The sequence below is a fragment of the Phoenix dactylifera genome, unplaced genomic scaffold (genome assembly GCF_009389715.1).
Source record: "Phoenix dactylifera cultivar Barhee BC4 unplaced genomic scaffold, palm_55x_up_171113_PBpolish2nd_filt_p 000196F, whole genome shotgun sequence".
Taxonomy (NCBI): Eukaryota; Viridiplantae; Streptophyta; class Magnoliopsida; order Arecales; family Arecaceae; genus Phoenix; species Phoenix dactylifera.
The window spans coordinates 245,875-260,342 of NW_024067720.1; the positions used below are offsets into that span (position 1 = coordinate 245,875).

Sequence of the window (14,468 nt, forward strand, 5' to 3'; positions counted from 1 at the left end):
AACTCGGTCGGTTTTTCCTGGCTCACCGACTAGAACCGCCCCGATTGTTTTCCCGGAATCACAATCGAACCCTTACACACGTTGGTTTTACACTCGGCTCACCAACCAACCTCAATACCCTTGATTCAATCCCCCGATTGAACCAAGTAAAGACCAGGTAAAAATAAAAGGTACAAACAGAAAACACAGCTTCTCAAAAAGCAGATAAATAATAATATAAACAGAAGAAAAATTAGAAGCCCTCAAACACGTTTGAGTTAGAGTTGAGTGGGGCTTCTCGAACTTCGGGTCTCCTCTTGAATGTGTGGTCGACTTGAATGCAGGAGGAGGCTTCTTTAATTGCTGGAAAGAGGAAGTTGGATGGAGTTAATGCCGCTCTTCCCTCTTTTCGTTGAAGAACAGGTTGCAGAGATTGAATGCTTGATTACTTTGAGTGGAATAGTTGTTCTCTCCTTTGCTACAGTCCTCTGTGGCTATTTAAACCAACCCCCACGGAAACTAGCCGTTAGAGACCTTTTTCTGCCCGTTCTGCACACTCTGCATAGCCTGACAATATGTCCGTTGGTGGGTTGGAGTCGACTCGCGCGATCAGGAGTCGACTCGGCTGTAGCGGGAGTCGACTCATGCTTTTCTGGAGTCGACTCGGCAACTATTTCGGATTTGAATTAACGTAGCCTCTTCGACTGGGAGTCGACTCGTCTTGACCCGGAGTCGACTCGCCAACTTCTGGAGCTGACTTGGCATTTTCGGAGTCGGCTCATCCCATGAAGTCCACGGAGCCAATTTTCAACTTGGCCAACTCGAGTCGACTCGACTGTCCTGGGAGTCGACTCGGCGCTCAGAGCCCGAACTCCCGATCTTCTGTCTTTTGGCTCGTCCAGTCTTGGAGTCGACTCGAACTTCCCCGGAGTCGACTCGGCTCTCAGTTTCCGAAACTAAGTCTTCTGCCCTTTTGGTGTACCGCTGCCTTGGAGTCGACTCGAGCTTTCTAGGAGTCGACTCGGCTCTCAGACACAGCAGATTGGTCTTCTGTCTTCTTTGGGGTCGCGGTGTCTAGGAGTCGACTCGCGTATTGCGGGAGTCGACTCGAATCTCAGAGTCCGAAAAACGTTCTCTGACTTTTTCCTTGTGTTCCTCTGAGAGTCGACTCTCACTTTCTTTGGAGTCGACTTGCCAACCATCGGAGTCGACTCGCGTTCCACTGGAGTCGACTCGAATCTCAGACCCGAAAACTGCTCTCTGACTTTTCTGCCTGTGACTCCTAGGAGTCGACTCATACTACCCTGGAGTCGACTCGGTGAACATCGGAGTCGACTCGCGCAGTTCAGGAGTCGACTCGCTGACAGGTTTTGAGTTGATGCTTTCTGTTCGTCTGTCTGTTCTCAGTCGGAGTCGACTCGTACTGATCCGGAGTCGACTCGAGCTCGTGCCAGTGAACTTGATACGCTTGGAGTCGACTCGTGATACTCTGGAGTCGATTCGAGTCTCAGACTTTGGTTCAAGCTGACTTCTTAACTTATCCAAAATATTATGAACCAAGTCTAGAGACACTTAGACAAGATTTTCACTGAAACACTTAATTGAATTCATTAGTAAACAAGAGATATACTCAAATGCTTTGAGCTCATCAAAATCAAATAGGGTTTTAATCAATCACTCCACAGTCGTTCAAGTGTCCGGCCTCTACGGGTATCCACACGAAGCAGGAACCGATCCAAACGTTCCAATCTCTCCGGGGTGCTAGCTCCCTTGCAGAGATATGTTTTTGATGGTTGATCACCTCCCTTTCAATCAACTCTTGATTGCGCTTGGGAGGAGGAAGAAGGAGGGATCTTGAAGAAGAATCAAAGCACCTTGCGGCCCTTTTCTTTCCCCTACGTTGGATGAAGCAAAGGAGGAGGGAGGAGGCTGTCGCCAAGCTTTCTTCTTCTCACCTTTTTGCTGATGGCGGCTGAAACCAAGAGGGGAGAAGGGTGGCCACGAGTTGGATAGGAGGAGGGCTTCACCTATCATTAGGGCACCTCCTTTCAAAGCCTTTTAAAGTAATCTAGGGCTCCTATTTGATTTAGTCCACCATGAATCAATTGGGTTCAATCTATGCTAGTCCTAATCCAATTAGAACTTGAATGAACCATGACTCAATTGAACTCTTCAATCCTAATCTAATTAGGAGTCATCTTGATTCATTGGATTAATAATTAATTGGGACTTAAGAAATCCTAATCCAATTAGGACTTGTTTAATTCTAGTCCTAATCCAATTAGAACTCTAATTTGAATTCGAAGTCCTAATCCGATTAGGACTCTAGGAATCCTACTCCAAGTAGGAATCCAAATTTAATTCAAAACTTCTAATCTAATTAGGATTATAGGAATCCTACTTCAAGTAGGAATCCTAGTCCTACTCCTAATAGGATTCCCAATCCAAGTAGGAATTCCAGTCCAAGTAGGATTCCTAGTCCTAATCCAATTAGGACTCTACGAATCCTACTCTAAGTAGGACTTTTGTTTTAAGTCCAATTAATCAATTTCCTTTGTTCCTTCTTCAACTTATTATCAATCGAATTGATTACTTGTGATTCCTAATCACGATTCAACCATCGGATCGGTCAATGCCTCTAGTGTGTGTGACCCCATAGGTTCTACTCTGACTGGTAGTGAGATATTTGTGATCTCTATCACAATATCATTGAAAACTCCTTTCAATAGGTTGGAACGATTTCAACTCTACTCATTAGGGTTTATCGATCATCAAGATAATCCCTATGAGTCCCACCATCCACTAGTGACACCTAGCAGCATGTAGTGGCTACCTAGCAGAATAGAATGATGAACCTCTAGGTGCAGTTATCATGTGATACAGTCCTTCTATCGTGGATCCCTACAAGACGGAGGTCATGGATAACTCGTCAAACCCCTTTGTCTGTCATATGTCAAGATTTATTCGACTTAAGTTCAAGAGCGGAGAACTCTTTCTCCACTGTGCAATCTGCCCCGGCCGAGGTCTTACGAACTCAGTCTTATAAATCACATAGGATCTCTCCTTATCTATCAAGGTCGATAGGTTCCTTGTAGATGCATACCCTACTCCTACAGTGAACCTACTGCAGCCAATCTACACTGCATGGACCCATATGGCTAGAGACCATGTATTTGTGCAGTCAAACTACAATAACCTCACTGTGAGTAGCCGAAGCATCGCAGGTCAAAGGACTAGTCACACTACTGCAACATCAAGCAAGTCACTGACGAGTGGATAGACATCCAAGTGACTTCTTGTGTTGGTCACGCTCAGTACCCTTGTTCTCTAATAAGCACCTGCACTATTACTTCAGTATCGCCACACTGTGGACTCGAGTCTCGTCCATCCATAAGAAAAGTAATGTGTGCACTGATCGGATCGATCACCATCCTTGTGATGATCCATTGATCAGGAGCATTCAGAAATTAATCACCAATGATGCATGGCTCAAATTCTTAACTCTTAAGAATACGCATCATCATCTTATTAATTCTTGGACGATTCATAGACACATAAATGTTAGAAAACTCCGATCATGCCGCTGAAATTCAAAAATTTCAGATGTAGCGGAAGAGGCATGTGCGGGATCAATCGTTCATCGCATGAACGTTGTTTAAAAACCGTTCGTAGATAGATAAGGATTAAAAACTTTTAAATAACATTAGAAGATCAGATCTTCACCTTTGTGCGGATAGATGATCACCGCAAACTGATGATCGTGGTTTAGGATGAAGGTTCGCTTGAAGCCGTTCAAGTGCCCGGCCTCTACGGGTATCCACACGAAGCAGAAAACCGATCCAAGCTTTCTATCTCCCCGGGGTGCTAGCTCCCTTGCAGAGATAACTTTGATGGCTGATCTCCTCTCTTTCTTTCAACTCATGAATGTACTTGAGAGGAGGAAGAAGAAGGAAGAAGAAGAGGAAGAAGCAAAGCCCCTGCAGCCTACTTTCTTTTCCCTGCGTTGGAAGGAGGAAAGGAGGAAGAGGAGGGCGCCATGGCTTCTTTTTCCCTTCTTCTTGCTGGCGGCTGAACCAAGGGAGGGAGAGGGTGGCCACGTGATGGAGAGGAGGAGGGCTTCACTTATCATTAGGGCACCTCCTTTCAAAGCCTTATAAAGGCATCTAGGGCTCCTATTTGGTTTAGTCCAAATCATGAATCAATTGGGTTCAATCTATGCTAGTCCTAATCCAATTAGAACTTGAATGAACCATGACTCAATTGAACTCTTCAATCCTAATCCAATTAGGAGTCATGTTGATTCATTAGATTAATAATTAATTAGGACTTAAGAAATCCTAATCCAATTAGGACTTGTTTAATTTTAGTCCTAATCCAATTAGGACTCTAATTTGAATTCGAAGTCCTAATCCGATTAGGACTCTAGGAATCCTACTCCAAGTAGGAATCCAAATTTAATTCAAAACTCCTAATCTAATTAGGATTGTAGAAATCCTACTCCAAGTAGGAATCCTAGTCCTACTCCAAATAGGATTCCCAGTCCAAGTAGGAATCCCCGTCCAAGTAGGAATCTCAGTCCAAGTAGGATTCCTAGTCCTAATCCAATTAGGATTCTAGGAATCCTACTCCAAGTATGACTCTTGTTTTAAGTCCAATTAATTAATTCTCTTTGTTCCTTCTTCAGCTTATTATCAATCGAATTGATTACTTGTGATTCCTAATCACGATTCAACCATCGGATCGGTCAATGCCTCTAGTGTGTGTGACCCCATAGGTTCTACTCTGACTGGTAGTGAGATATATTGTGATCTCTATCACAATATCATTGAAAACTCCTTTCAATGGGTCGGAACGATTCCAACTCTACTCATTAGGGCTTATCGATCATCGAGATAATCCCTATGAGTCCCACCATCCACCAGTGACACCTAGCAGCATGTAGTGGCTACCCAGCAGAATAGAATGATGAACCTCTAGGTGCAGTTATCATGTGATACAGTCCTTCTATCGTGGATCCCTACAGGACGGAGGTCATGGATAACTCGTCAAACCCCTTCGTCTGTCATATGTCAAGATTTATTTGACTCAAGTTCGTTAGTGGAAAACTCTTTCTCCACTTTATATTACTGCCCTGGCCAAGGTCTTAGAACTCAGTCTAACAAATTACATAGGATCACTCCTCTTCTATCAAGGTCGATAGATTCCATGTAAGTTGATGCGAAAATAAAATTGTTTTCACGAAACTAATCTCCTAAGTATAGGAGAATCGCACAAGTAGTAAAATCTCGGGAGTCCGAGGTCGAATCCTCAGGGAACGAAATATATATTAGATTATTTAATATAATTTTAGATTAATTAATTCAATAAATTCGTGGATTAAGATGATGTTTTGATTTTCAGAAATTAAAAACAAAGATGATATGCAACTAAACAAAGTTCAATGAAATAAAGATGGTAGGGATCTGGAATCCCCCTTGATGATATTGCATCCAAGAAATAAACTCTATGGTTTTTGATTAAAAATGAATGGTAGGATAGATCTAATCATGGTATATGTTTCATGAACATATGAACTCAATTTCTAAGCATTCATCGTGCTTTCTACGTCTACGACGAATCAAATACTAAAGCAATCCATGTATCAATAATCATAATCCATTAAAGAGCTATCTACGAAATAACTATGCATGGATCAAAAACATATCAGTAAATATGATTCATTGAAGGCAAAAGTTTAGAGTTTACTCCAAAGAGCAATACATCAAAGGTTCCTCCATCTCCCTCCCTAAGAAATCAGCCACTCATTGAAAACATTAATCCCCCTTTCATTTTTTTCTTTTTCTTTTCGGAAACAGGGGAGGCCCTGTTTCCCTTTCTTTTTTTTTTTTCTTTTGACAGAGGGCTACTCCTCTGTTTCACCGAATGGGAAGGAATAACATCCCCCCAGCCGAGCGGAAGCCTCATATAGCTCGTGCGATGGATCCCTGATCCAGTTGCGAAATATTCGAACGCGGAATCATGGGATTTGGATCACGGAACGATCGCAGGCGTTGGGCGCGGGAGATTCGGACGCGGATACTTGACTGGGACTCGGATGATTGCGAATCCCGGAAGAATCGGATGCTGGTTCGGAGGATGCGGAAATGGGAAGCTTCACGGGAGAAGCTGGAGCGTGGACGCTCGGTGGTAGCTTGGGAGATCTGAACCGTGGATGGCTCGCGGAAGATGCTTGCAGACGTTGTGATGCTGGGAGATTCGGACGTGGCATGCTGGGAGGCTTCACGGATGAATCGCTGATGTTAAGATGTGTGGACTGCGAGGAAGACGGAAGAGCTGGGACGCATATGCTGAGATCACGGTGGATTTTGCACGCGGACGGCCGGAAGGAGCGTGGATGCGTGGGACTGGATTTGTGGGAGGATGGACTCGGAAGCTTCACGGGATGCTGGGAAGCGCGGATAGCTCGGAAGAGGCTGGGATGCGGACGTTGGAAGCGGGAGATGCCGGGATCTTCGGATGCGGTGAAGCTTGGGACGCGTGGGAGGCTGCTTACGGACGCTGGGAGCTGATAACAGAAGCTTGATGCAGGATCGGAAGGAGGTTTGGAGCTGGGATGCGTGGACTGCTGAGAACTGGGAGAACCTGGGACACGGAGACTGCTCACGGGATGTTGGGCTGCACGCGGATGAGCTTGAGATGGAGCTGATCACATGCGCTGGGACGCGGTGGAATCGCCACGCTGGTGCTTGGGCTAAGATGCAGAAGAAGCTGGGTCGCACGAGATAGTTGGGAAGGGAAAATGAAGCTGCGACGAAGTGGACCGCTGAACTTGACCTCCTTTTAGTGTGCAACTGGGGTCGTCCCATGCGGTTGGCTCGTCACCTATAGTGATGCATTTTTTTGGACCCAATGTACATTTTAGCTTGATTTCCGATCACCTGCACCCTACAAAAATATAATATTAATACAGCACTTCTATAATCATTTGTTAGTAATAATACTAATTTGAGTGATGTGTAGATTGCACTTTTGTGCTCTCATCACACCCCCCAACTAGCTTATTGCTAGTCTCTAGCAATTAACGAGCAGATAATAAAATGAGAGTGCAAAAGGTGTTGGTTGATCCTTTGATGTTTTATTTGAACTAATTGCATAAAATTAAGATAAGCACTCACTTTCGTAGGAATCACGATTGCACTTAGCACGTGCAACAAGCCGTTAAACCCCCAGATTACCCTAGTGGACGAGTGTTGTCTCGTGAGAGTTTTCAGGGATGTTACCCACAAACATCATGAATTATATGACATGAGATTCTAATAAAAATATAAAATAAATCCTAAGCTAATACACATGTAATGAATTGATATATATTTACAAGCATGGCAACTGTCAAAGCAAGAAAAATATAAAAGTGCAGTGTGCATAAAATAGTATGACTTTCTCAGAGTACTATACCTCCACCACAACAGGGCACCACCTGAGTTTTAGGTGCACTACTCAAGTTCACAAGTATTTTCTACAATTTGTTAGAACCTGATCCATCAAATTTTCAGAATATCACATGTTGTCTAAATTTGTCAAGAATGGTTCGTATGTAAAGAAAGAGCTATCAATCCCAACTAAACAACCCGGGTACACAGAGGTCCAATACAATGGAGTCAAACCAGCCATTACCACATGTCACTAGGTTCAGCCTAACCAACTCATTCATGCTTATTTTTATTTCATTTTTTTTTCCAATACACATGACAACTACAGCTATCCAACCCCATTAGGCTCTAGTAAGGTCCATGTAGCGAGCTTTGAGCCAATGACCCTCGATCCAGTTGGCTCAAGACATTAGGTGAAACACCCCTCGGACTTAATTACTCGAACCAGACTACGCCACGAGGCCAGACTTGTCATCATAAGTATTTATTTATTATTATTATATATATATATATTTTGAATAATAATTATGCAAGAAAAGAGATGGTAGACTGAACCATATAAATATTTTTATTATATATGTGACTGCATCGTGACTATAGGTCAACCAAGGTCGGATCATAAGGCACCTAAGTAATCTAGTCGGGATATTCAACCTCTATTTTTATATGAAAACCAAATCATGAACCTTATGGTACGAACAAGGACACTCATACTTCTTTTATGGATAAGGCTAACAAAAATGCAGTTAACAAATATGAACTCCTGAGGCCTTCCTAGTGTCATTAAGTACACGTGTGGGGATCTAATAATAGGTCTCTGATCAGTCATAGTATGCATGTGTTCCTTGCCTTAATAGTTGTACACACTCAATATGAAAATACATGTGCATTTGCTCAGAAAAGAAAGTAATAGAATAAATCAAATACAAAAACAAGTTTTTTTTTTTTAAAAAAAAATATTTCCCTCCCCCCAACTTAAACATTGCATTGTCCTCAATGTAAAAAAAATGCAAGAAAACTATATATGAGAGACAATAGAGAAAATAATAGAGAGAAGAAGAATACCTTGAGCTGTTGATTTCCAGAAAAGAAGACCTACAAAATAAGAAGAAAACTAGTAATAAAAGAAAAAAATTGAATTCTAACTAATATACACATACCTTGGTCGTCATGCTCAGTCATAAGAAGGCTCCTCCAAGAAAAAGGAGTCCTCTTCATCTGCAAAATTCTCCAGAAAAGGTTTTAATCTTTGTCCATTTACCTTAAAAATTGTGCCATCCTGTGGATTCTCAATTTCAACTGCCCCGTGTGCAAAAACAGTTTTTACAATGAAAGGACCTGTCCATCTTGATCGTAACTTTCCAAGAAACAGATGTAAGCGAGAGTCATACAAAAGAACTTTTTGTGCAGGTTCAAAAGATTTTCTTAGAATTGATTTATCATGCCTAATTTTTATTCGTTCTTTACAAAGTCTAGCATTGTCATACGCATCCCGACGAATTTCATTCAACTCACTTAGTTGTATTTTTCTAGCTAAACCAGCATCTGACAGTTCAAAGTTTAATTTTCTAATGGCCCAATACGATTTATGCTCTATTTCAACAGGTAGATGACATGCTTTTCCATAGACTAGCCGATACGGGGACATACCAAGAATAGTTTTATAAGCAGTACGGTAAGCCCACAATGCGTCAGAAAGTTTTAAAGACCAGTCTTTGCGTGATGGATTCACCGTTTTCTCTAAAATTCGTTTAATCTCCCGATTGGCTAACTCTACTTGGCCACTAGTCTGCGGGTGATAAGGAGTTGCAATTCTATGAGTGATACCGTACTTTCGTAATAGGATCTCAAAAGGCTTATTATAGAAATGTTTTCCCCCATCACTAATTATAACCTTGGGCATCCCAAACCGTGAAAAAATATTTTCTTTAAGAAATTTCAAAACAGGTTTGTGATCATTAGTTCTACAGGCAACAGCTTCTACCCATTTTGACACATACTCAACACCAACTAAAATATACCCATATCCAAAAGACGGTGGAAATGGGCCCATAAAATCGATGCCCCACATGTCAAAAATTTTAATAGCAGTAATGGGCTGAAGAGGCATCATTTGCCTACGAGTTATACTTCCAACACGTTGACATGGGTCACATGTCCTACAGAACTCGTGGGCATCTTTAAATAGTGTAGGCCAATAAAAACCACATTGTAACACCTTAGCTGCCGTCTTCTTAGATGCAAAGTGTCCTCCGCAAGCACTGGCATGACAAAAAGAGAGTACACTTTGTATCTCATGATCCGGTATGCATCTTCTAAAGATTTGATCATTGCAATACTTGAACAAATAGGGGGCATCATAATAATAACTCCTTACTTCACGCAAGAAATTATTCTTATCATTCAATCCCCAATGCTCCGGCATCCGGCTCGTGACAAAAAAGTTTACAATATCAGCATACCATGGCATAGTAGAAAGTGCAAACAATTGCTCTTTAGGGAACGAGTCCTTGATGGGCAACTGTGGCACCAAATCATGAACAACTAGCCGTGATAGATGGTCAGCAACCACATTTTCTACTCCCTTTTTATCTTTGATTGTGATGTCAAATTCTTGAAGTAGAAGTATCCAGCGTATTAAGCGTGGTTTGGCATCTTTCTTATCCAATAAATATTTTAGCGCTGCATGATCTGTAAAGATAACAATAGGAGCACCAAGGATATAAGAGCGAAATTTGTCTAATGCAAATACTACTGCAAGCAATTCCTTCTCGGTGGTGGTGTAATTCATTTGAGCATCATTTAAGGTTTTGCTTGCATAGTAGATGACATATGGCTTATTATCCTTGTGTTGTCCTAGAACAGCTCCTATCGCATAGTCACTAGCATCACACATGATCTCAAAAGGTAATGACCAATCAGGTGGTCGCACGATGGGTGCAGTGCTAAGCATAGACTTCAGCTTTTCAAATGCATCTTGACAGGTTTCGGTCCAATCGAACGGTGTATCAAGGGATAAGAGATTACATAATGGTCGAGCTATGACACTAAAGTCCTTGATGAACCTCCTATAAAATCCCGCGTGACCCAAAAATGATCTAACATCTCTAACCGTCTTGGGTGCAGGTAGTTTGGCGATTAAGTCAATCTTAGCTCTATCAACTTCCATGCCCTTCGATGAAACAATATGTCCTAGGACAATTCCCTTTGGCACCATGAAGTGGCATTTCTCCCAATTCAGTATCAAATTCTTTTCTATACACCGAACTAAGACAGCTTGTAAATGTAATAAACAATCATCAAAAGAATCGCCAAAAACAGAGAAATCATCCATAAACACTTCTAAAAATTTCTCATTCATGTCTTCAAAAATACTGAGCATGCATCTTTGGAATGTTGCAGGTGCATTACACAACCCGAATGGCATCCGACGAAAAGCAAATGTGCCAAAAGGACAAGTGAAGGTAGTCTTCTCTTGATCTTCTGGTGAAATCTCGATTTGGTAGTATCCGGAATAGCCATCGAGAAAACAATAGAAATTGTGTCCTGCAACTCTTTCTAAAACTTGGTCTAGGAAGGGTAGGGGAAAGTGATCTTTCCTAGTGACCAAATTCAATTTTCGGTAGTCAACACACATGCGCCAACTCGTCGGAACACGAGTTGGGACTAGTTCACCCTGCTCATTTTTGACTACCGTCAGACCCGTTTTTTTGGGCACGACTTGAGTAGGACTTACCCACTTGCTATCGAAAATTGGGTAAATAATACCCACGTCAAGCAACTTGAGGACTTCTGCTTTAACCACATCTCTTATCGTAGGATTCAACCTGCGTTGCATTTGCTTTGTGGTTTTGGCATTGTCCTCCAAATATATCCGGTGCGTGCAAATTAAAGGGCTAATCCCCTTCAAGTCTGCAATAGACCACCCTAAAGCTCCTCTATGATTCTTTAGAACACCAAGTAATTTTCTTTCTTGGGCATGATCAAGATCAGATGAGATGATTATAGGAAAAGTGTCATCGGATCCAAGAAAGACATACTTGAGTTCCTTCGGTAAAGGTTTCAACTCGAGCTTAGGTGCTTGTTCATGGGATGGTACTATCTTTGTTCCTCGAGATGGCAAATGTTCAAATTCCTCTATTCTCGGTCTCCACCCATTGACCATCATAACATCCGAATTATCTAAACCAGGTGGGACCACATCATTAGCAGTACCTTCAGAACACCAATCTATTAAACCATTGTCAGCCGATTCAGTAAATGTTTCTTTTAACAAATATTCTTCCGCAATGGTTTCAACCCATTCAACTTCTTTACTTTCTTCATAATCACTGGGTTGTTTACCTATACTAAAGACGTTCAGTTCCAAGGTCATATTTCCAAAAGAAAGCTTCATGACACCATTCCTACAATTGATCAATGCATTAGAAGTTGCAAGGAATGGACGTCCTAAGATGACCGGAATCTGAGATGGTGAATTGGAAGCCGGATGTGTGTCCAGTACGATAAAGTCAACAGGAAAATAGAACTTGTCTACTTGGACCAACACATCTTCAATAATCCCTCTAGGGACCTTCACTGACCTGTCAGCTAATTGTAAGGTCACAGTTGTTGGCTTCAACTCACTCAAACCGAGTTGCTCATATACCGTATATGGCAACAAATTCACACTCGCTCCTAAATCTAACAATGCTCGCTCAATCCTAAAATTGCCAATGATGCACGAGATAGTTGGGCAACCTGGATCCTTATATTTAGGGAGAATGTTATGCTGTAAAATTGCACTTACATTTTCAACCAAAAATACCTTCTTCTTGACATTTAAACGACGCTTGACAGTGCACAAATCTTTTAAAAATTTTGCATAGGAGGGCACTTGTTTGATTGCATCAAGAAGAGGTACATTGATTTTTACTTGCTTAAAAAGCTCAAGAATTTCAGAGTTTGGTTCAAGCTTTTGCAAGGGCTTTAATCTTTGTGGAAATGGTGCAGGAAAAGGACATTCAATTTTTTCAGTAGATGTTGGTGCTTTAGTTTCTTCATTATCCTTTTCTTTTGTCTTGAGAGGGTCAGAATCAGGTATGACTTGTGTTTGTTCTGGGACTGGTCGGTCAATAACCTTTCCACTTTGCAAAGTTATTATACTCTTTGCTTGTTCTTTATGCGAAGTTGAAGATGATGCATTGCTACCGCCATAGATTTGAGGATTAGGTTGTGGTTGAGCTGGTAGCTTACCTTTCTCTTGAGCACTTAAAGCAGTGGTCAGCGTTGTCAGTTGATTTCTTAAGTCATCATTGATTTTAGCTTGACCTTGCATGAAAGATTGCAAAGTTTCTTCGAGACTGGGTTTTTGAGGGGGTGCGTGTGCATAATGAGGTTGCGGAGGTGGAGGAGTTGGGTTATATACTTGTTGAGGTTGGTCATTCCTCCACCTGAAATTTGAATGGTTCTTCCATCCAGGGTTGTAAGTACCCGAAAAAGGATTATTGAAAGATTTTTGATAGATATTCATAACATTGGCCTGATCGTGCAAGACTTCCTTGAATGCAGGTATTGTGGGGCAATCAGTGATGAGATGGCCAGGCATCTCGCAAATCCTACAACACTCGCTGTTATGTTCTACGGTCTTGACGGGTTCAATCCTTCTAAGTTCAATTTCCTCTACCTTCCTAGTAAGGGCTGCCATTTTAGCCTGAATATCATCTTGAGTACTAAAGTTATAAAGGCCCCCATGTCCAATGTTAGTAGGCTTAGGCAAAGGTTTATTCACTTTATACCCTGTATCCCATAATTGTGCAGTCTCTGCGAGAGAGTCTAAATAGTCCCATGCCTCATCGGGTTGCTTTTCCAGAAATAGACCATTGCACATAGTCTCTATAAATTATTTCAACTGTGGAGACAACCCTTCGTAAAAGAAACTAATGGTTCTCCATGTTTCAAACCCATGATGAGGACAAGAGAGAAGCAAATCTTTAAATCTCTCCCAGCATTCATAAAATGTTTCATGGTCTTTTTGCTGGAAATTACTAATGTGCCTTTTCAAAAAATTAGTCCTTTGTGCGGGAAAGAATTTTTTCAAGAATTCTCTTTGCATATCCTGCCATGTTCCTAGCGATCTAGGTCTCAAGGAGTTAAGCCATGTTTTGGCTTTATCCTTTAAGGAAAAAGGAAACAAGGTCAATTTAAAGACATCTTCCGATACATTTGGCACTCTAAATGTGATACTAATTTCCTCAAAATCCTTAAGATGAAGATAAGGGTTCTCGGATTCCATTCCATGATACTTTGGCAGCAATTGAATTACTCCTGGTTTGATTTCAAAGTGTCCTACATTTTCAGGAATAATCATGCATGAAGGTTGACTAGTCCTAGTGGGATGTAAGTATTGTCGAAGTGTCATAACTAGGGGTCTACCTTCATTACCATGGTGACTTCCTACATCATCATCAGCCATCTCACCAGATCTGAGATTTTGCGAAAAAGTTTCAATAATGTGATCTAAGGAATTGTCAAAAGGTTGTCGACTCAGACGTCCAGTGTTGTCCCTATTCCAACCTAGCATACAAAATTTCAGAGTTTATTTATTTGTTTGTTTTTTTTGTTTTTTATTTTATTTTATTTTTTTAATGATTACCCTTGATCTTTTCTTAAAGTTCTTATCAATTTTCAAGTAGCAACAAGGGTTAATGAGATATGATGATAATAAAATTCTGATTCTAAACAAAAAAAATTAAACACAGAAAATTCAAAGCAGACAGCAGCAAAGTTTATATTAATTTAATGGTCGTAAAAGTATCAGAATATCAATCAGACCGTTCAGATGAAAGAAACCTGTGTCCTACAGCAGACGACGAAATTTGCGTGCAATCCGACGGTGGATTACTCAGACATCAGAGTTTGATGCAGACTGTGCAGGAAATAAAAACAGCAGAAATTTTTTTTTTTTTTTTGAAAGAAAAAGACTAAATACTAAGATACTGATTAAATTTAAAATTATACTAATAAATCAGCCGTTCCCCGGCAACGGCGCCAAAAACTTGATGCGAAAATAAAATTGTT

General features: G+C 41.2%; 1 pseudogene; it reads left to right on the plus strand.

Annotated features, from left to right (window-relative positions):
- The first annotated feature begins 13,348 nt into the window (after window positions 1-13,348).
- Window positions 13,349-13,446, plus strand: LOC120105122 (annotated as a pseudogene).
- Window positions 13,447-14,468: the final 1,022 nt, after the last annotated feature.